Below are 21160 nucleotides of genomic sequence, written 5' to 3'. Positions count from 1 at the left end.
ATCGGTTTTCCCTGTTAGGAAGCCTGGGGGCCATGGGTGGAGGCATTTTTTCATTATTGCCAGTCCTGCCTGTCTCTACCCTCACACTCTCCTTATCAACATAGCTGTTGGTCCCTCCCACTTTACCTTTACTGACCTGCGCAGCACTTTCTTTCAGGACTCCCTTGTCCCCAGTCACAGTTTCTCTTTGCTTTTACATGGGAAGGGAAACAGCCCTCTTGGACTTTTCTTCCCAAAGCTACACAGAAAGCCCAACCTGCTTTTCACAAGTCCTTAAACATGACCTAGTGGATCCTGTTTTTCCATCCAGCTGCCCTTTCCTGCAATACACAGATGATCTGTTGCTGTGCTCTCCTTCAGCCCTTAAGGGGCACAGAGCTTTGAAGAAGAAGCTACAGTTTGTTTGGATTCAATTTCTCAGTCATTACGTTTTACCTGATGCCCTCCCTCCACCTAGATGAGACTCAGGTCTAGGCCATACAAAATGGCAACTCCATGCCTTCCTTGGCCTTGCTGGTTACTGCCCACCTACGGATTCCTTTCTTTTTCCTTTTTGGACAGGCCCGTTTACCACCTCCTTCAAGATTCACTCCCTGACCCTCTGCATGTAGACTCCCAGAAGAGTCTGAAGAACATCTGAAATTTGTTCTTCTTACGCCCCCGCCTTAAGGGACCCCAGTTATGACCTCCCCTGCTACCTCTCTGGTGGGGGGAATGCCACTGAGGTAACTCTCACAAAAACATGGGACAATTTTCACACAGTCGGTTACTACAGCTTCTCATTCCCTGGGTGCTTGTGAGCAGTTGTAGCTACTTCCAATCTAGTAAAGCAGACTTCTGAAGCTGTATTGGATAAAGCTCTCACTATACACGTCCCCCATGCTGTGGAAGGTCTCCTTAATTCTCACCATATTCAGCACTTTTCCATCGGCCTGGAGCTTTCCCTGATCATACAGCCCAATGTGACTCTCCAAGGCTGCAATAGCCTCAATCCAGTCCCCTTCTTACCTGAGGCCTTCTAAAGGTCTGGATCATGACCACGATTGTGTGACCCCAGGAATGACATCAGAATCCCTCTTGCTGGATGCTGATGTTTGGTGATACACCGATGGATCATGTCTGAGGAATTCAGAAGGTGATCTAGTTGCAGGGTCTGCCATTACTACCACCACTGATGTCACCGAGGCCACTCCTTTCCCAAAGACCACATCTGCCCAATAGGCTGAGCTTAAGGTCAAGGCTGCTAGAGCCTGCTTACTCACTTCTGGATGCAGGACCAATATCTACCCTAACAGCAGGTGTGCCTTTGAAGTTGTTCGTGATTTGGGGATGCTTTGGAAATACAGGAGATTTCTGACAACTTCTAGGCAGCCCATAAGAGTATGCTGCTCACCTACTGGGCTGTTTGCTTTTGCAGAAAGCTATAGCTGTTATTAAGGTCTCCAGGCATAGTAAAGACAACTCTGACCACAGTCATGGCAACTCTTTAGTTCCCCCAAGTGTTTCCTTAAATATTCTTACTGGAACCTCTTCACTAGCTATGTTAACAACCAAAGGGAACGTTCTTGCTCAAGGTTCTACACTGCAGATGGTTGTTGGCAGGCTGCAAAAGGAGGGATGCAATAAGGAATCCTCCACTGGGTTATGGACAGTACCAAATGGAATGTTAGTGCTGCCTGATTCACTGTCCCTCCCTATGATGTAACATTTGCATTCAATTATCCACTGGTCCCAGACATCTGATCTTGCTGACCCACAAATACTGGTGAGGAAAATTCCATCAGGTGGGCTTAACTCCTTTTGCAGCCTATCCCACTTGTCCTAAGCCTAATGTGTCTAAACCACCTAAGCCCCCAACAAGAAGTTTCTTCTCCCCTCTGTTCCATTTGAAGTATGGTAAATTGTTTTAATTCAACTGTTCACCTCTGACGGATATGTTTATTTTGGTTATAGTTTCTAAGTTTTCCTGATGGGTGGAAGCATTTCAAGTTAGGCAAAGTTACTACAATGGCACATGCCAAATCCTCAAATGAAAAGATCATTTCTGCTTGGGTGTGTGTGTGGGGGGGGTTCCCTGCAAAATTCACAGTGATAAGGGGTACCTACTTTACTAGTTCAGTCACATCCCATTTGCTACCCTCTTGGCCTATAATTGAGCACCTACCTTGTGTACATCATCCATATTTTAGGACCATGCAAAAAGTGGCCCAGCTAGGGAATTCCACTGGGGTGCACCTTCAACAATCATTCCAATCTGGAGCTTGCACATATAGCTCACCTTAGAAACTTGGGACCGTCTCTGGTAGCAGCCATTCAACTCATACTAGAGTACTATAACTCCTCGTGCCATGGAAGTGAGTACTAGAGATCCAATAATCTTCCTGAATATTCTGGCACCCCCATGTCCCAAGCTACAATCATAGCCTGGAACATATTGCTGTGTATTAGCAACCCTACCAAAAATCCCCAAAGCAATCGACCTTGGCACAGCTGACTTGCTGGATCACACTCTGAAACTTCTTTGTCATGGTTGCCATTGGTTGCAGCAACATGGCAGCCTCTCTGGAAGCCCTAGATTGATTCCCTGGCCAGGGTTGTACTCTAGAACTACAGGGTTCTAGATACCCTCCTGGCCACACAGGGAGATACCTATGATTCTCTAGATAAAGAATGAAGTTTCTATGTTAACAACAATGGGAAGATTACCAAAGAATTAAAAATATCCATAAGGTGGCCTCCATTTTGACTGTCATGAAGCCTTTCTTTGCCTTTGGTGATTTGTTCTTGTGGTTAACCAGAGACGTGGGCTCTGTCTTCCATTATACTGTCCATGGCCTACTTCTTACATTGCTTGTATGTTTAGCTCTTTATCTCCTCTCTTGGCTGGTTCTTGCTATTGCATGCAAATGTTCCAAGTGTATGATCAACAAAACATGTTCCAGTCCTGACACTGCCTTGACCAAAAGGAGGAATGTGAATATCCACCCAAAATTAATCTGTCTTCCTTGCGTTACCTTATTCCATAGGACTGAGGAGGGTCTAAAGATGAAATGGACAAATCAGTAGCTGATCTGAACCTTGCTCAGCCCTACTTGGGTTGTACCTGCTTAACTAGCCCAAAACAGTACTGGTCTTGTGATTTGCAGACTCCCTCTCCTCAACTATAATAAACAAGAATGTCCTGCTTCCATGTTCTACCAGCTCCTAGAAGGCACTGCCCCTTCCTTCCCCATACCTCCCAAGTTTGCTAAAACCCATAGATATCTCAAGTTTTGCCTGCAGAACCAGGGTCCTTTGTATTCTGTGTGGAGGGTCCTGGCACGCATGTCTTTATTTTCTCTTGTAGTAAACAACGCTGCTGTTTGACCTGGTTATAGTCTCATTTGGACTTTCAAACTCCAGCCCACATATTCTATTAGGGGCAGGCAGGAAACACATAAAACATATATACAAAGAACTAACTACATTAAGGATGTGGTACCTAAGGGAACCTCAAAAGCATACAGAGCTCCTAAGAGACAAAGATTAGGAGAACACACGTTCCAGAAAGGAGGCAGGAAATAGTGTGCTGAGTTTTAAGAAGGAGTATGCACAGAATAATTATGTAAGTTACAGAAAAGAAAAAGGACAAATATGTGAGAAACACAGAGAATAACAGCTTGTTTTGAGAGGAGCAGAGTGAAAGCAGCAAAGTTAAAGATCCTGAAGAAGACTGCAGTGACTGTATGAAGACTTGGATGTTTACTACTGGGAAAGTCTGAATCAAAGAACCAGGACTATAAGACAATTATCTATTGAGAATTTATTTCACAACTGATAGATGACAGGAATATGGATTTGGGGTTTCTCATCCTAAATTAGAAATAGATCATTACAAATGAAAAGGCCTTGAATGGAAAGAAGGAAGCTGAGGAGACTGGGAATTAAAAGATTTTAAAAATATATTAGAAGCTGTATCCACAAATAAAACCACTAAAATGTCTATATCCTTTGAACTAAAGATTCTATTATTTATGGAATTATTTATTATATAATATTATAATAAAATTTATTATTATTTATTAAGGAATTCTCATTCCTATTCCCAAGGAAGCCACTGATAAGAACTTCCCCATATACACCAAAATATTTATAGCAACATTTTTTGCAACAGGAAAGAATTGGGAACAAAGTATATGCTCATCAATTGGGGAATGGCTAAACAAATTGTGGTACGTGAATGTAACATAATACTACTTCACTGTAAGAAATTATGTAAGTGATGAACACAGAGAAGCATGGAAAGATCTACATTAACTGATTCAGAGTGAAGTAAGCAAAGCCAAGAAAACACGATGACTACAGTAATATAAATTAAAAGAACAACCACAAATAAAAAGCCCCAAAGTAAATGTAATAAAATTTTAAAGATCAAACGTGTGCCTTCGTGGAGATGGGAGATCCACAAGTATGACACACTGCATTTCTTTTTGGACTTTTTCAATGTAATGATCAATTGTGCTCACTTTTTTTTCTCTTTTAAAAAGACTATGTTTTAGGGGTGGCTAGGTGGTGCAGTGAATAGAGAGCCCCGGCCCTGGAGTCAGGAGGACCTGACACTTAAGGCCTCAGACACTTAACACAAAACTAGCCATGTGGCCTTGGGCAAGTCACTCAACTGCCCTACCTTCCCCCCTCCAAAAAGCAAAAAGAAACAAACAAAAATATGTTTTAAAGCAAAGAGCTCTCCAGGATGGGGAGAGGGAGGGATACAGGCAATAATTATGATGCTATAAGAAACAGAAGACATCATGAAACCTTTTTTTTTTTTTTTTAAGGAAGCTGCATACTTAAGTCAGAAGACAACAGAGCTAGGAAGCTAATGGGGCTGAGAAGTTACCGAAGATAGAAAAGTACTGTGGAAAGAGGCCAAGAAAACAGCAGCGGCCTTCAGCTGAGACTAGTTTGCTTAGGGATAGACAGATTTTAAGGACTGAGAGAAGGGAGAAAAGTGTCGGAAATGAAATGGCCATTTTTCTCAATAAAGAGGCAATGTCCTCAGGTCAAGGAAGACGCTGGAGGGCTAGAGATGGAAGAGAAGATTTGAACATTGAATGTGAGGAGTGAAACAGGGCGTCAGTTAGGGAGGAATAAAAAGACTGCCTTGACGCAATGAGATCCCAGCTAGGGTTACATGGGCTTCCATGATGGAAAAAAAGTGAGAAGAAGAGGTATAGGATGAAGGGCAGTCTATTCACTATGGTGGGAAGGATACAGGGTACAGGAGAGATGCATAAGGTTGGAGTGAACATTAACGGGTCAAATTAAAGAGAATGAAGAAGAAAGAATGAGAGGACGTACCTACAGACTGTTTTCACCCAAATGGCTGGTGACAGATTAGTTTGAAGGTAGGGAGAGAAACTAAAAAAGCCATAGGAGCAATATAAATCCCAGAGTAAGAACACATCCCAAAGCTCAATCTCCACAAGTTACTGCAGAGAGAGCTGAGCCGGACTAAGCCTACGTCCACTTCTCCTCCAGGGCAGCTGGTAGAGATGAGAAAGGGCCAAAGATTTTCACCCCTGGTTGATAAATCATTCATTAATCATCAAGTCATTCATCATTCTACTAGGAAGCTTGGAAAGGAGTTTTCAGTGCAATGCCCCAGTGATTTGTGTTTCACTCAGTGCTGTTTAATTTTGTTCCATGACTTGAATAAAAACTGAGATTGAATGTTTATGAAATATACGTATGTCACAAAACATGGAGCAGTGGCTATTCTATTAGATGAAAATTCAGACCCAAAAGAGGTCTTACATTCTACAACACTGGGCCAAATCTTATAAGACAAAATTTAATAGGGATAATTGTAAGGCCTTACACTTGAACTAAACAGAAAATAAATTTTACAAGTACAAAATGGGAAAGGTATGTTAGATAGCAGTGCATCTTACGAAGACTTTAGGTTTTCAGAGGATCTACTAGATCACCAATTTGAATTCTACCTCCAATAATCACTAACTTTGTGATCAAGGAGAAGTCACTTAATTTTTATAAGCTTAAGGATTTTCATTTCTGAAAGGGGATAATGGTTATGAAGATCACATGAGACAATCTATTATAAAAATATGTAAAGTAACTTGCAAATATTTAAGTACTATATAAATGCTAACTTATTATTATTAGAAAAAGAGTATTATTTCAACATGCGAGAAAAAAATGGTATAACTCCTATGAAACCTTAAATCATATGTCCAAATAACAAGTATTTATAAAGGGTCTACCTAAATTGCAGGTATGGCAGCTAGTAAGTAAAGAGTATTGTACAACCTCCATACAGAGAAAGTGGATAATCTAAGAAAGAGATAGCATAGGGAAATGAGGGTTAAGAGAGAAGCATCTTTCATTTCCTTCCTTCATCCCTAACCCCCTGCTATTCTTTTCTGTTTCAGAAAACAACATAGGAAGCCAACACACAGAAAAATCTCCAGGCTATTTGTTCAATGAAGAAAAACAAAATGAAGCAAAAATAGTATTAGAATTTAGAAGACTACAAAACATACATTATCTCATTAACAACTTATGTAAAGCGCTTTGAAAAACTTAAAGTACTATATTAATACTAGCTACTCCATTATTAGGCTTATTTAATAAATGAAAACTGTAATTTAGAGAAATTAAGTGACCTGCCCAAGAAAGCATAGCTAAGGTGACAGAGTCACACACAAAAAGGTAGTTTTTACAGTAGCATTCTAGACTGTTTTCTTGGGTAGCCCATCTTGTTCCAGAGTCAAACTCCTGGCCTTCCAAGCATTATGAGGTCAGCAGCATATCCTGTTAGATAAGACCCAGATGACATTTGTAACACAGTAATTCTTCTGGGCAAAGGACAAACACAATAATCAAAAGCCAAAGTCTGAATTCAAATATTTTATTTTCAATAAGTACTTGTTACTAATTTATGCTAATCTTTGAGTGAAAAAGAGGTCTCTCTCAGTTACACCAAGATCAGGTTTAAAGACAACTGGGAAAACTCTGAATTGAATTTATAACAAGGCTAACTGCCAATAGAATGTAAGCTCCTTAAGGACCAGAAGTGTCTTCATTTTCACCTTTTTTACCCTCATTTTATATATATATATATACACACATATATATGTATGTATATATGTGTATATATGCATTAGCAGATAGGGATTTCATAAATTAATAAATTTAATGCACTGTATTAAATACATTTTAAAAAATATAAATTCAAAAGGAAAAGAATACTGTGTTTTAGAACCCTACAACTAAAGGATTCTAAATATCCTACAATATACAGTGGTGGAATGATAGAATTTCAAATCTTCTGAGTGAAGGGGGTGGGGGGTGGAGAAGGGAAGTGAATAGTATTTATTAAGTTCCTAATATATGTCAGGTGCAGTGCTATTATTTATTTCACTTTAAAAATATTATCTCATTTGAGACTCACAAAAAACCCTGAGGGGGTAGGTGCTATTATGATCCCCATTTTAGAGTTGAGGACACTGAAGGTTTCCCCAGGTTCATACAAGTAAGTGTCTGAAGCCAGATCTGAATTCCAATCTTTGTGATTCCAGGTCCAGCACTCTGTGAACTGAGCCAACAGCTGCCTATACAGAGTTAGGAACCAGAGGGACAGGAAAGGATTAAGCCAAGTTACCAAAGTAGAAGAGATAATTTTTCTCCAGGAACACACACAGATGAATTTAGAGATATTCAGGGATCTTGATGACTAGCTGTTCTAGGGGACTTTTGGAGAGTAGTAAGGAGAATAGGGAACCATAAATACTAACTGACACAGCATTTTCTCTCAATTAAAAAAATATAATGAACTTAGAATGCATGTATAAGGAATTATGCTAGGCATTTTGAATGAAACAAGCATTTAGAAAAAAAAAACCCTTGCATTCAAAGAACTCATAGTCTTAGTCAAAAAAAATAAGGCATGAACAGCTTAGAAACATAAAAGTTAACAATACAAAAGGTACAGACCAAGATAGCAGAGAAGTAAGAAGCTGCACAAAAAGCTTTCTCCTCCAAAACTCCTTAAAACAATTCTAGAAAACACACCAGACCAAATCCTGATGAGGAAATCCAAGTTCACACTGAGTCATTTTTCCTGGTTAGGTGAGACAGGATGACAGACAGAGAGATCTGAGGAAACCAGGAATGAGGTCTGGTCAGGAGGAGTCTTGCAGAGTACTCCAGAGCCTAGGAGAGACTGTGCACTGAGACAATGAGAGGTCCCAGACCCATAATGGTCGCAGACACCACAGTGGGAAAGGCTGCCATCTGGCAGCTTTGTCACCCACTACCCACCCAACCCAAGGTCAAAAATCCAGGACAGACTGAGGAGCGGTACTGTGCCAAGAAGCGGTATGCTGAGGAAGGGCACGGTTGTGGGACCCTAAGCAGTACTCAAAGAAACAAACACCAGTGGTGTGGCTTAGACCCCCTGGAGCGGAGCAGGGCCTCAGCTGCAACTTCTAGCAGGAATCCCAGATCAGAGGGGAGCCAACCAGCAGCACTTTCCAGTCAGCTGATACTTGCCAAATCCAGTAGTTGTCTACTGCTCTGGAGACCCAAAGCCAAGCAGTAAGAGACTTGCGAATCTCAGAGTAGGGGGCAGGGATCAGACTTTGGTCTGGATCACAACACTTTGAGGTTGTGAGCTTCTTGAAGGCAGGGAGTGTCTGCTGTATCTCTAGAGCTTGGAATACTGTAGGCAATTAACAAAAATGTTTATTGATAAATAAAAGCTTAACAGGTACCCAGCCTGAGTTACATCTGGGATGAAAAATCACAATACTCAACGCCCCCAAGAAAAAAATCAACAGGACCAAGTCAGACCTTCCCTCCAGAGGTACACGGTCCTAAGTCAGGAAGCAGGAAAATGAGCAAAGAAAAAAGAATCTCGGCATAAAAATCTATTATGGTGACAGGGATGTTGAAGACACAGACCCAGAAGAGAATGATGTCAAAGCCTCTAAAATCAAAGCTGGAAAGGGAGAAAAATAACAAAGAAATGAGGTCTGGAGAAGAATTGGAGAGGGATGAACAGCCAGGCACAAGTATAAAATGCTAAACAAGTAACCAACTACCTGAAAATCAGAATGAGCCAAAGAGAAGTCAAGGACTCCATGAGACAAGAAAAACCATAAGCTCAAAAGACAAAACCTCTAAGAAAATATAAGGTATTTCATAGCAGAATCAATTAAACTAGAAAACACATCAAAGAGAAAAAATGTCAAAAATCAGTGAACTACCTGACCAAAAAGCCCAAAAAAGCCCTATGCAAGAAAGGACCAAGAAAAGGTCAAGAAATCATCAAAGAAAATTGCCCAGATCCATGTATTTGAACCAGAAGAGAAAGAGGTAGAAAAATATACAAAGAACACCTCCTGAAAGAAACCCCCAAAAGAAAATTCTTAGAAATGTTGTATGCTGCAAGAAGCTAGAAAAAAGAATTCAAGCACCAAGGAGCCACAGTCAGGATCACACACGATTCAGCAGCTACTATTATACAGGAGCAGGGAGCTTAGAATACGATGTCCCAGGAGACAGGACATAGGCTTACTGCCAAAAATAACTTACCCAGCAAAACTAAGTATAATGCTATGGGTAGGGTGTGGGGAAAGTGGACCTTCAATGAGACAGCCAACTTCCAAGCATTCCTGACAAAAAGACTAGAACCGTGCAGAAACTCTGAAATTTAAACACAGGAGCTATGAGAAACATAAAAAAGTAAACAGAAATAATCATAAAGAAATAAACAAAGACAATGTGCCAATCAAATATAGGGAGAAAATACATGCATCCCTTCTGAACCCTATCATCATCAGAGGTCAGAGAGGGGGGTCGAATGAAAAAAAGTCTGGGAGTGGTTCTATTATGTCCTGATCTTAAGAATGGAAAGAGAGGGGGAAAGGAATAGGATGGGGGGGGGTGTAGGTTGTGGATTTTTTTGAGGTGACAAAAAATATGGATCTGAGGGGGGATGCATTAACTGAGGAGTAGCTGACTATGTTACATTACACAAACGTGATGGTGTGCGATTGTGTTCAAAGAAATGATGAAGAAGATAAACCCTGAAAGACTTAAATGGATGAAGAATGAACAAAACCAGAACAAAAAGTTATACAATGACTAACAATATGGTAAAGTCAAACAACTTTGAAAGAATTAGGAAATATGATCAGGAAAATGACCGATGATGCAACATACCTCCTGACAGAGAGGTAAAGGACGAAGAATGCAGAAACAGACATTTTTTTTTTAAATGGATAATGTAGAAATTTGATTTGCTTGACCATACATGTTTGTTACAGAATTTTTTTTCTTATAGTTGCAATTTGTAGAAAGGGGTGACTTAGAATTCAGAACAAATCATCATGAGGAATAGGAAAAATGTCATGGGGGAAGGTTTTAGAGGGGGAAACGTGAACTGATTTGAGTCTTAAAGATCAGTGGGATGTGACTGTTGGAAGCCACAGAAAGGGTATACCAGGTAGGGCAAAGAAAAAAAAATGTGAGCAAAAGCAGAGGTAGAAAAAACAAGGTATATCAAAGGGATGGCAAGAAAATGAATTTAGCTAAAACAGTTTGTGTAGAAGAAGAGTGGGGGTGGGGTAGCCAGGTGGCTCAGTGAGTAAGAGCACAGGCTCCAGTGTCGGGATGACCTGGGATCGAATCCGGGCTCAGACACTTAGCACCACAGCCAGAAATAACTGTCTGTGTAACCTTGAACAAGCTACTTAACCCTGATTGCTTAAAAAAAAAAGAAGAAGAGTGGGGGATCAGGTTGGGAAACTGAGTGTGGAGTTGATTATCTGTCTTCGAATTCACGCTAAAAAGTCCAACTGGAAGTCAATGAAGACTTCATTGTCCATTCATTGGATATGAAAAGGAGCTGAATCTGTGAATCTGAGAAGACTTAGAGCCTTCCTGGATCAGAGGCAGCCAGGGAAGTAAGTGGAGTAAAATCTACTAAATTAGACTACCTCTTATTCATCTATGATATCATTATAGTCACTCAACGGATTAAAACTCCCTAATTAAGTTATTCAGTCATTTATTACTTATACAGCAATTCTGGTATATGAGGTTAACAAAATAATAAGACTGCATTACCTGCACCAATATGTCAAGGACCTCTGAGTTCATGGGCATGAGAACTCCCAATTCAGGTTACCATCTGTCTTTAGCCATAATCTTGGAGGTTCAAAGACACTAAACGACCTTGGTCACAGGGCTAGCAAACGTCTGAGGGTGAGGTTTGAATCCGGACCTTCCTGTCTCCAATCTAGCACTCTGTATCCACCACTTTCTCCACTTTATATAGAAACATGAACAGCAAAGAAAGAACTGGACCAATGTGAACCAACAAAAAACGGATTTTTTACTAACAGATTTCTTTTTTTTCTAGAATTGACATGATTCCCAATATCAGGTTACAGACGATCATCCTGGAGAGGATGAGGAAAGGATGGGAGCTTGGCTGGTGCAGTCTGATGGCCTGGAAGAACTGGAGATCACAGTGTGCATGATGAGCAAGGTCTGGTTTTGGAAAAGCAGAGGAAGACTGGGATCAGAGAAAACTGCAAGGACTCATCCTTACATGGAGGTGGTGGTGCATTTGTGGATGAAGACAAGATCCTCCTCAGGTGGGGGTGAGGGGGGTGGTAGAGCATATTACAAGAAGAGAGTGAGTTAAGAAATTGGGAACATGAGGCTGTTTGAGGCAGCATCACCATGTAGGCTGAGCTACGAGGGCAGTGGAGGAGAGAAAAAGCCCGGAACTGAACTCATTAAGGAAGGAAGAGGAGTGTCCTACAGGTCCATAAACAATAGCTACCAGAATTTTAACTAGTTGATAGCACAAGTAATCCCGACTCATGAATCCATTTCTCTTTTTTCTCCCCATATATCCAAACCGCTTTTATATTCTATCAGGTGTAAATACAAAGTCAAGGACAAAATATGATTTTTAGTTGAAGGGTAAACTTTAAACAGTTTGAATGTAAAATTTCGGCTATGTGTATCGTAAATAGTGATCCAGGAGTCAGGAAAACCTGCGCTTGTACAATACTGGCTGGTGAAAGCCTCGAAAGGCACTTAACTCTCAGTGCCCACAGGCAATCTTCTAGGATTAGAAATTACAGAACAGATTCTTCTGTAGGGAGTATTTCCTTATTGGGAATTCCTTTTACCAATGAAATCACAAGTCTAGTAAAAATTATCAATTTAAAATGTATTACAGAATGCAGTGAAATAGCAAACGTGACAAACAGGTAAACATCAAGAAACTATTCTATATTTATTAACTTTATCTTTATTCCATATATAGTTTTACATCTACTTTTCTTCCCCATTAGAATGTTAAGTAACTTGTGAGTAGGAAATTTTTCACTCTTTATATTTGTATCTTCTATATCTTTCACAGAGTAAGTAAGCACTTAATACATATTAATTAACTGACTGGAATGATACAGATTTCTTTAGCTTACTTTCCCTTCCTCCTCCCTCCTTCATTTGGGTTCTGTGCCTCTCCATCTAGCAAAAGATCCCTTCCCTGGATATTTTTCATTGGCAGGAGAAAATATATATTTTTATAACAAAATAGCACTTAGCACACTACTGCCTTCTAACTTTTAGTCTGGAGGCTTTTTTATGAGAAGGTAGATGGGTATCTATAGAAGAGGAAGGGACTACAACCATAATCCCATTTTATTTTTTTAATTGATTTTTACATTAACAATAAAAAAAAAAACAATGGAAACAAGGACTTTATATTTAAAGGAAAAAAATATCCTGGACTTGGAATCCAAACATTTGCATTTTCAGTCCTTATCATCCAAGTAACTTCAGCTAAGTCTCACCTTCTTCAGTGGGATACTCAAACAGTCTACATTCACAAGGATACTGTGTGGTTCAGATGTGATAATATGCTATCATTGCATGAGCAGAACTTATTAATATTACTGCTTCTCTCCAACAAGAAAATGCCCATTTCCTTGAGTCTGAAGAATTCAGCTAGTTATTAACAGAAAATCTATTATTAGTATAGACTGATGTGTAAGAAATAATTAGTTCTTAGCATTTCTGAGTTATTTGTCTTCTTAGAAGAGTATGCTTCCATTGGTTTAAACAAATCCCACTACATAGAGGTGTGAAATGAAAAATGAAGTGAAGAGTTCAGATATTATGGGGTGAAGATCCGTTGTTGTACTAAGCTCTACTGGGGATCCGAGTCTTTCCCCCAGTATCAGAATCCACAAACTGATAAGGTATATACAATTTCTGTTCTCCTATTTCTAAATACACTCTTTTCTAAAACTGCCATTCCCCTCCTCCACCCCCCCATGCAATGGTCCTCATGGAAAAGGGGTCCTGCATTTTCAAGGCTTGAGGAAGGCCTTGTTTTATGTACTGGTGGTTTAACTGTTTTAAATTTAAGGGTCTGTTCCTAATTATCAAGAGTCTATTCTTAACACTATTGTTTTATCCAGGACTGTCAAACAAAGGGTCTAATGAGGAACTGCAGTCCGTCGTGGGAAGGCTACCCTATCTAAGATCTGACAGGTATTTTTTAAACATAGTAACTCTCAAAGAATATACCAAGTCATAAAGGAGTTGCAATATTTCTTTGCTAAGAGGACACAAGAGTACAAAATTAAAGCCGCTTTAATTGATAGAATACAAAACAAAATAGACCATTGTCCTCTAAGAGGCAGCTAGGAAAAGCAAGGGCTGTGGCTGTTATTTCATCCTTGAATTAAAGGTAAGTATGGCTACAGTCAATTCACCATACTATTTCATGCATGTTATTTTACATTAAAACATATAACTGAGTTATAACAGTGAAAAATGAGATGTCAGTAAATTAATATTTCAAAAGCTTAAGTCAGACCTATTTTCTGCTGAAAAAGTCATTTAACAGTGTTTTTATGCAATATGAAGCTTTGTGAACATGGTTTAACTTTCATTCAAGCAGTATTACACTATTTTAATCTGTGCTTACTCCTTTAATAACATTTGAACTATCTGAAATAAACAAAGAGTTTGTGGAGAAAGCATATTAAACAAGATTTGAATATGTTTCTATGGTGTCTACTTATAATAAACGACTAAACATTTTTCAGTCATATATTAGCCTAACTAACCAGTTCAATTCAATAGAAATTCACTGAGTACCTATTATGTAGAAGACACTGTGATAAGCACTGATAATACACAAAGACAAATACAAAATAGGCCCTGTCCCCCAAAAAAGTATATTTAGCAATATAAACGGCTGCTGAAACTTCAATAAGAAAAGCCCTTCAACACATTTCTTTAGCCTTTCTATTCAATACTTCTCTAATTATGCACGTGGCTTCCCCGTTCAAATAATACTTCCCCTACATCATCATTAATCGGATTTTCTCAGTGGTATCCGGGCAAAGCTGCTTCCTTTACTGAGCCATGGGGTAAAAATAAGCAATTATTGTCCTAGGAAAGGCAAACCCTGTGTTTCAAATCTGCAACAACAAATGAACAACTTCATCTATCCTTGATCCACGTGAATCACGAAGTTTTAATTAAGGAACAAAACCTGGGTGGGGTAAGTTTCTAATTCTAGAGACTTGTACCTACTTACATCCTTAAGAGATGTTAGATAAGTCTGATTTCCATGTCATTTTTATGAATTTCTAGTTGTATTTTTAAAAACCAGTAAGCTAACACTCTCCATCCTGTCCGGGCGACTCCACTGGTTTCATCTAAGTTGACGTCATTTATGACATTTCTCTTGGTTCAGTTACCTACCCATGCCCCTCTTATCTTTTGTTCCATAGTGTGTTTGATCAACTGTGGCACATCTTGTTCTGCTTGGTTTATAGTGTTTTTTTCCTGTTTTAAAAAAGTTCAAAAGAATTTAAAGGTCATAAAAAAGAAAAATGGTTGCTTTCAGTTTTAAATAAAGCAAAGCTTTATAAAGGGGGAGCTCTATGGAAGACTTTCCCATATACAGAAGCTCCAAAGAATATCTCTCTTCTTAAAGAATATACCAATTATAGGGGCAGCCAGGTGGCTCAGCGAGTAAGAGCACCGGCCCCAGTGTCGGGACGACCTGGGGATCAAATACGGGCTCAGACACTTATTACCCACCCAGAAATAACTGGCCATGTAACCTTGAGCAAGTTACTTAACCCCGATTGCTGTAAAAAGAAAAAAAGAATATACCAATTATATATCTATCTCTTATATTGTATCCTGATACTATTTTAATTTGAATTTCTGGGTTATAAAACAAACAAAAAAACTGCAATTTTGATTTACATCATAAAACAGAAAATAGGTCTCCTCATGTTAGGACATATCATAATATGTTGATGAGACATAAGGAGGAAAAAGGGGCTTTTTTGCTAACTATGGCAAATATCAAATGGGTTTGTGTGTCTTTTAGGGCTCCTCCAAGTCAATGTTGCAGACTTAAATGTGCTTATAAAAATTTACAAGAGAAATCAAGGTATCAAAAACTGGGTATTATAGTACTTAACAGTTTATCTTCCAAGAGCACAGGTTTCCCTAAAATTCAAACCTACTCTTAAAAAGATAGCAGAATTTCCTATTCAAATACATGACAAAGAAAGCGTTTACAATTCACTGTCCTGTCACTGAAAATGTTAATTCATTGGCCTTTCATAGTTGTAGACTTTCTTGTAAAACTATCAGCACTTAAAATTTCGTTAAAGAATTTTTCTGCACTCTGACACTTTAGAGATTCAAAATCCTCTAAAACGTTCCCTAATGACTTTAGCATTCTAAGATGGTTTAAGAAATAAATCCCATTTCTTCCTGGATATCTTAAGACCTTCTTGGTCAATTCTAAATGGTAAACAGATAACAATCCATTAATTATAAGCCAGTCTATACTAACTAAACTATGTATATAAGTATTCCCTTAAAGAAATATAATAAACTAGGCAGATTATAAGTTAGCATATTTCTGTTTCTATTCTGAAACTATCTGCACACAATTTTACTCAAGACAATTTTTTAAAAGAGGAAAGGCAAAAAAAAAAAATCCAGCTAACTTACAAACAATCTCATTGAATAATTTCTTATGTTTGAATAAAAAATAGTCAAATTGTGGGCTAAATTCTTAAAATAATCACATATATGTCATAGACAATACTCAAAAGCTGTATTTTTTACAGGAGAGGGTTAGGAATCAAACCTATATTTCATTCATACACACAACTCCCATGTGAGGAAACTCCCCCTACTAATGCAAGTCTGTATCTTCTTTGAAATTTTTAGTTTTGGACACTTGCTTAGAGCACTGAGAGGTTAAGTGACTTGACTAGGGTAGCCCAGCCCAGTAAGTGTTCAAGGTAGAACTTGACTCTAGAAATTCTGAGATCCAAGGCTAATTTTCTATCAACTACAACAAGACTGCCTGTCTCACTATAATTTTTATATTTGTTCTAAATCCCTGAATAAACTTTTACTCTATTATGATTATTCCACTATTCTGCGTCCTATAAGTACATCTATATATAAGTTTGACAATGTTCTCTTGAATTTATTCATAGGTGTAGACACAAATGGCATTCAAAGGCATGAAGTCATCTCTACTTGTTTCATTTCTATGCGTGTTTTGTCTCTCTGAATAGATTTCAGATGTCACAGGAACAGGGACATTACCTTAGCCCACAGCAGTACTAGTGAATTGCTTTGTATACAGAAACTATGCAAATAATTAAATATATAAAGACAGACTCCCTATATTCAATTACCTTGATATTACAGTAACTGAATTTGAGAAAAGTTTATTCAGTGCTTACTATGTTAGTTGGAAGGATACACAAAAATTAAGCGGCTCCTCCTCCCTATTAGCTGACAGTCCAGTCGAGGGATACAAATGAACAACAATGACTATAATTCAAGGTAAGCCGAGGAGGGCGAGGGCACCAGCAACTAAGGGAATTAATGATAAAATGCTGCACAGAAGAGGCATTGCCTGAGCTGAGTCTTGATTTTAAAAGATCTCTAGAGAAGTGGAAGGCATGCATTCCAAACATAGGAAGACAGAATGTGAAGTTGTTCTGTTTAGATGGACAGAATTGATGAAGGGAAATAATATAAGAGATACGAAAGTTAAGTTGGTACCAAGACAACAGAAAACCCTGGATGCCAGGCTAAGTAATTTGTATTTTATTGTGGCAGCAATAGGAAGCTATTGAAGATTTTCGAACAGGGGCGTTAACATGGTCAGAACTGTACCTTAGGAAGATTATTTTGGTGGCTATGCAGAAAATAGGTTGGAGATGGAGAAAAGATCCAAGTTAAAAGTGAGGAAGGTCTAAAAACATGGGTAGTGGGCATGTGATTAAACAAAGCTGAAAGGGAACAAGAGATATCCTGTGACAGAATCAAAAAAACTTGACAACTCACTGAAAGTGGAGTGTGATAAAGGAAGGATGGAAAGGACACAGGGAGAAAGGAAGGAAGAAAAGGAGGAAAGGCAGAAAGGAGACAGCAGCTGGTTAGTTCCTACTATGTGCCAGGTAAAGTGCTAAGAGCTTTAAACAAGATTATGTCATTTGATCCTGACAATAATCCTTGGGAGGTGGTTGCTATTATTACCTGAATTTTACAGGTGAGGAAACTGAAGTAGACAGAAGTTAGGTTAGACTTGCCCAGGTTCACATACCTAGTGAAGTTCTGATACTAGATTTCAACTCAAGTTTTCCTGAGTCCAAATCTATATTCAAGAGATATATCCATTGTGCTACTGTTAAAGATGCCTCCAAAGTCCAATTCCATCAAATAAACATTAAATGCAATGAGACGGGCACTGGAACACAAAGCCAAAAGCCCTCATGGAGCTTACATTGTAACAGACAAGTATATGCATATTAATTTAAAGAGTCCATGAAGCACAGGACTGTGCAAAATCTGGAAACATAGCTGAAAATAGACTGATGGCCTTAAATGCCCTGCTGAGATATTTGCACTTAATCCTAGAAGGAAAAGGCTGACCCTTTTCAGGCCAAGGAAGGTTTAAAAAGAGGATTCTGGCAACTGTGTAGAGGAAGGATTTCCAAGGGATACACCTAAAAGTCCAATTCGGCAGCTGATGTAACAGCCCAGGTGAATGAGGTTAGGATCTGAATTATAGCTGATAGATAAGAACAATGTTCCCTCAACAGAAGTAGGAAAAAATGTGTAGGTGTCCCAGTTTTAGTGAACAACCTACCAGTTCTCTTTTGGGCCTGTCAGGAGAGGGATGAGAGACTGATCAATGGGACAAGCTCGTGAAGAGGAAAAGAGGGAATGGGAAATGACTGTGCTCATGACAAAAGGCTTCACTTTTCTTTGTTAGGTAGGGGGTAGTTTCCTTCCTGTTGTTAGAGAGAGGTAACGTAGGAGCACTATTAAAAGTATAAAGAGATTTAGAACATACACTAAAGAAAATGTGATAGAGAGTATCAACTAAGAAAAAACGAAAGGATAAAGGACCGAGTCAAGATTAGGTAACATAAACTTACAGAGTTATCTTCTAAAAACAGTTTCATGACTTCCTCAAGAGAACAAGGGCAAAGACAGTAACAAATTTAACAAATTAACTATAAAGTCAGGATTGTTAAGGGAAGAAAAGTAAGGCCAAAACTGGGGTGATGGATGAGCTGAGAGAACAGAGCAGCATAAAGCATTAGATGGAACTAGAAAGACCAGAATTTTATTCCACCTCAGACACTTGTTAACTAAATAATCACAGGCAAGTCACCATTCCTCAATTTCCTCTTTTGAAAAATGAGATTACATTTGATTACTTCTCTGGTCCAATTCCATCTCTAAATCTCCATTCCATGACTTAATAAGGCTAAAGGATGGGTTGAAGAAAAGTAAAGACAAGGTAAGATAGAATGAAAGAGAAGAAAATGTCAAAGTGCGTGATTATGTCAGTTAAAAGATTTTAAATGTCACTAATGTCAAAGGTACAGGATAAATAAGCTAGAGATGGATGGAAGTCACGGGAAATGAAGCAGGAGGCCACCGTAACAGGAGAGTATAAAATGGTATCTACATGAAAGATAAAGTCACCAAGAATGAGGACAAGGGTTTATTTAAATGGCTTATAACACTATGACCCAAGTACTAAATTCATTGATAAAGGAAGAGGAATAATATAGGAACAACATTATTAGCATCAAGCAGCACCCGGACAAAGTGAGAAAGATGAAGAAAAGCTTAAAGGAATTTAAAAGGCTCTTCAGTGGCCGCACAGCAATAAGGACCTGGATGTGGCCATGCCACAAGAGGGAGGGTGATAGCACCTCCTGACCATGGATCACGGAACAACGAGACCTGGAGAGATTGGCAAGGAAAAAGTTTATTTCCTTAGTCTTCATTGTTCTCTTACATAAAACAAGAAGGTTGAACTAGACGGCCTCTGAGGCCCCTGCAAGTTTTTCATCTATGATCCTACGAAAAGGAGTTTGTTAACAATCAAATGATAATCATCAAAGGGGAAGTCAGAGGAAGTATGGGAGTGAAATAGGTTGGTGCTAGGCTGGATAGAGATGAGAATGTACAGAAAGGTACCAAGAGAGTGAGATTCCTGTGCAAATGCAGAGAGTAAGAGGGGGAAATGAAAGGAATTTTTTTTTAATCTCATCGATAAAAGTAAAATTACTATCTTAGAATCTAATTTACTTTTATTTGCAATTTGACAAATCATTATTCATTATTATAACCACTCTGTGTTTTGTAGAAGTCTTCCCTCAGGGGTGGCCAAGCACAAGCGAGTAAGAGAACCAGCCCCAGAGTCAGGATGACCTGGGACCGAATCTGGGCTCAGATACTCAGCACCACACCCAGAAATAACTGGCCATGTAACCCTGAGCAAGTTACTTTACCCCAATTGCTTTAAAAAGAAGAAGAAGAAGTCTTCCCTCAAGAATATCTTTATACAATTACAACCACAATATCCACAGAAGTACAACAAAAGATAATAGCACTATGTTCACTTAACAGAGTAAAACTGAGTTACCAAGAAACTCTGTGAACATGATGCAGTCACCTGAGAAACTCACACCCGAATCCCTACTTCCTAATTGTTTTCTAATGGGGGGCTGGGGGGAGAGGGAAGCAAATACATGCAAATGTCCCTATGATCTATTTACTAATACGCTTTCTAATCACGTGCCCTGACATAAAACTGACTTTTCTACATGTTGGCCCTTTGGGGTATTTATCCAAATTTTTTACATTCCTTCACAATTATTTGCAGTTCCCATTTCAAAAATTCCAGAAAAGATTCCCCATTTCAATCTACAACTTTTATCATTTTTTAACAGTTGAGATGAGTATTTTTTCTCCAAACAGTCTTAAATTCCTTTGCAACAAAATGTCCTAAGCCATAACTGATATTCTGTTACACTGAATTACCAATAAAAGAATATTTCTTTTTCCCTTCTGCTAAAAGCACAGGCGAGTTCTTGCCGTTTTCCTTCTTTCTCCCCAATGCCTCATGAAATCATTAAATCCTTATGTTGATATGACACACAGTCAAATCATCCTCTGCATGACAACCAATCCTCTGTATTTACTTCACTTGATTACTTTTCTCCCAAGTCCCAGTCTTAAAACATTTGTAATATCCTCCTCCCTCAATAAAAGCCGACTTCTCTGGTGCTAGCCTCTCTTCCCTCCATTCTCTCATCTCAGCCCTGCCTCATTCTCCTGCTCTTATAGAGCTTCCTAGCACCTTTTGAAATACATTTCTCTTTTTCTTTTAAATTCATTATTCTGTGAAGTCTTCATATGCATTTATTATGTCTACCTTCCAAATGGAAATATTTTCATCAATCATGAGTGAATGAGGAAGCAGAATTTCAAGAATGCTTGCATAACTTTGCAAATGCTGTATTCATTTATGAGGCAACATAATAAAAAGCAAATACAGAAGGTCAAAAAGTGATGTGGTAGGCAATAAAAAGAAGAATTTTTACTTATGTATAAACTAATGTCATTCAAAAACTGTAAAAAAAAACCCTAGGAATTACTTTCCATTTACTTTTTTCTAACTATGATATATATGGAACTATGGAACTTGCAATATGTAAAGTATTACCTTATTGATCCCATTCAAATATATGGCATATTT

At 38.6% G+C, this 21160-nt stretch overlaps 1 protein-coding gene across 1 annotated transcript in view; it reads right to left on the bottom strand.

Moving 5' to 3' along the window:
* Positions 1-21160, bottom strand: part of USP25 (ubiquitin specific peptidase 25) — a gene marked incomplete at its 3' end in the record, with an annotated part of 179832 nt that overhangs the window by 131974 nt on the left and 26698 nt on the right. The window lies entirely within an intron of this gene.

Source organism: Petaurus breviceps, unplaced genomic scaffold (assembly GCF_028583685.1).
Source record: "Petaurus breviceps papuanus isolate PSGF00001 unplaced genomic scaffold, PetGlider_PUasm1.0 90849, whole genome shotgun sequence".
Lineage (NCBI taxonomy): Eukaryota > Metazoa > Chordata > Mammalia > Diprotodontia > Petauridae > Petaurus > Petaurus breviceps.
Note: the sequence above shows the minus strand (reverse complement) of the source record. Positions and strands in the feature narration are given on the sequence as shown.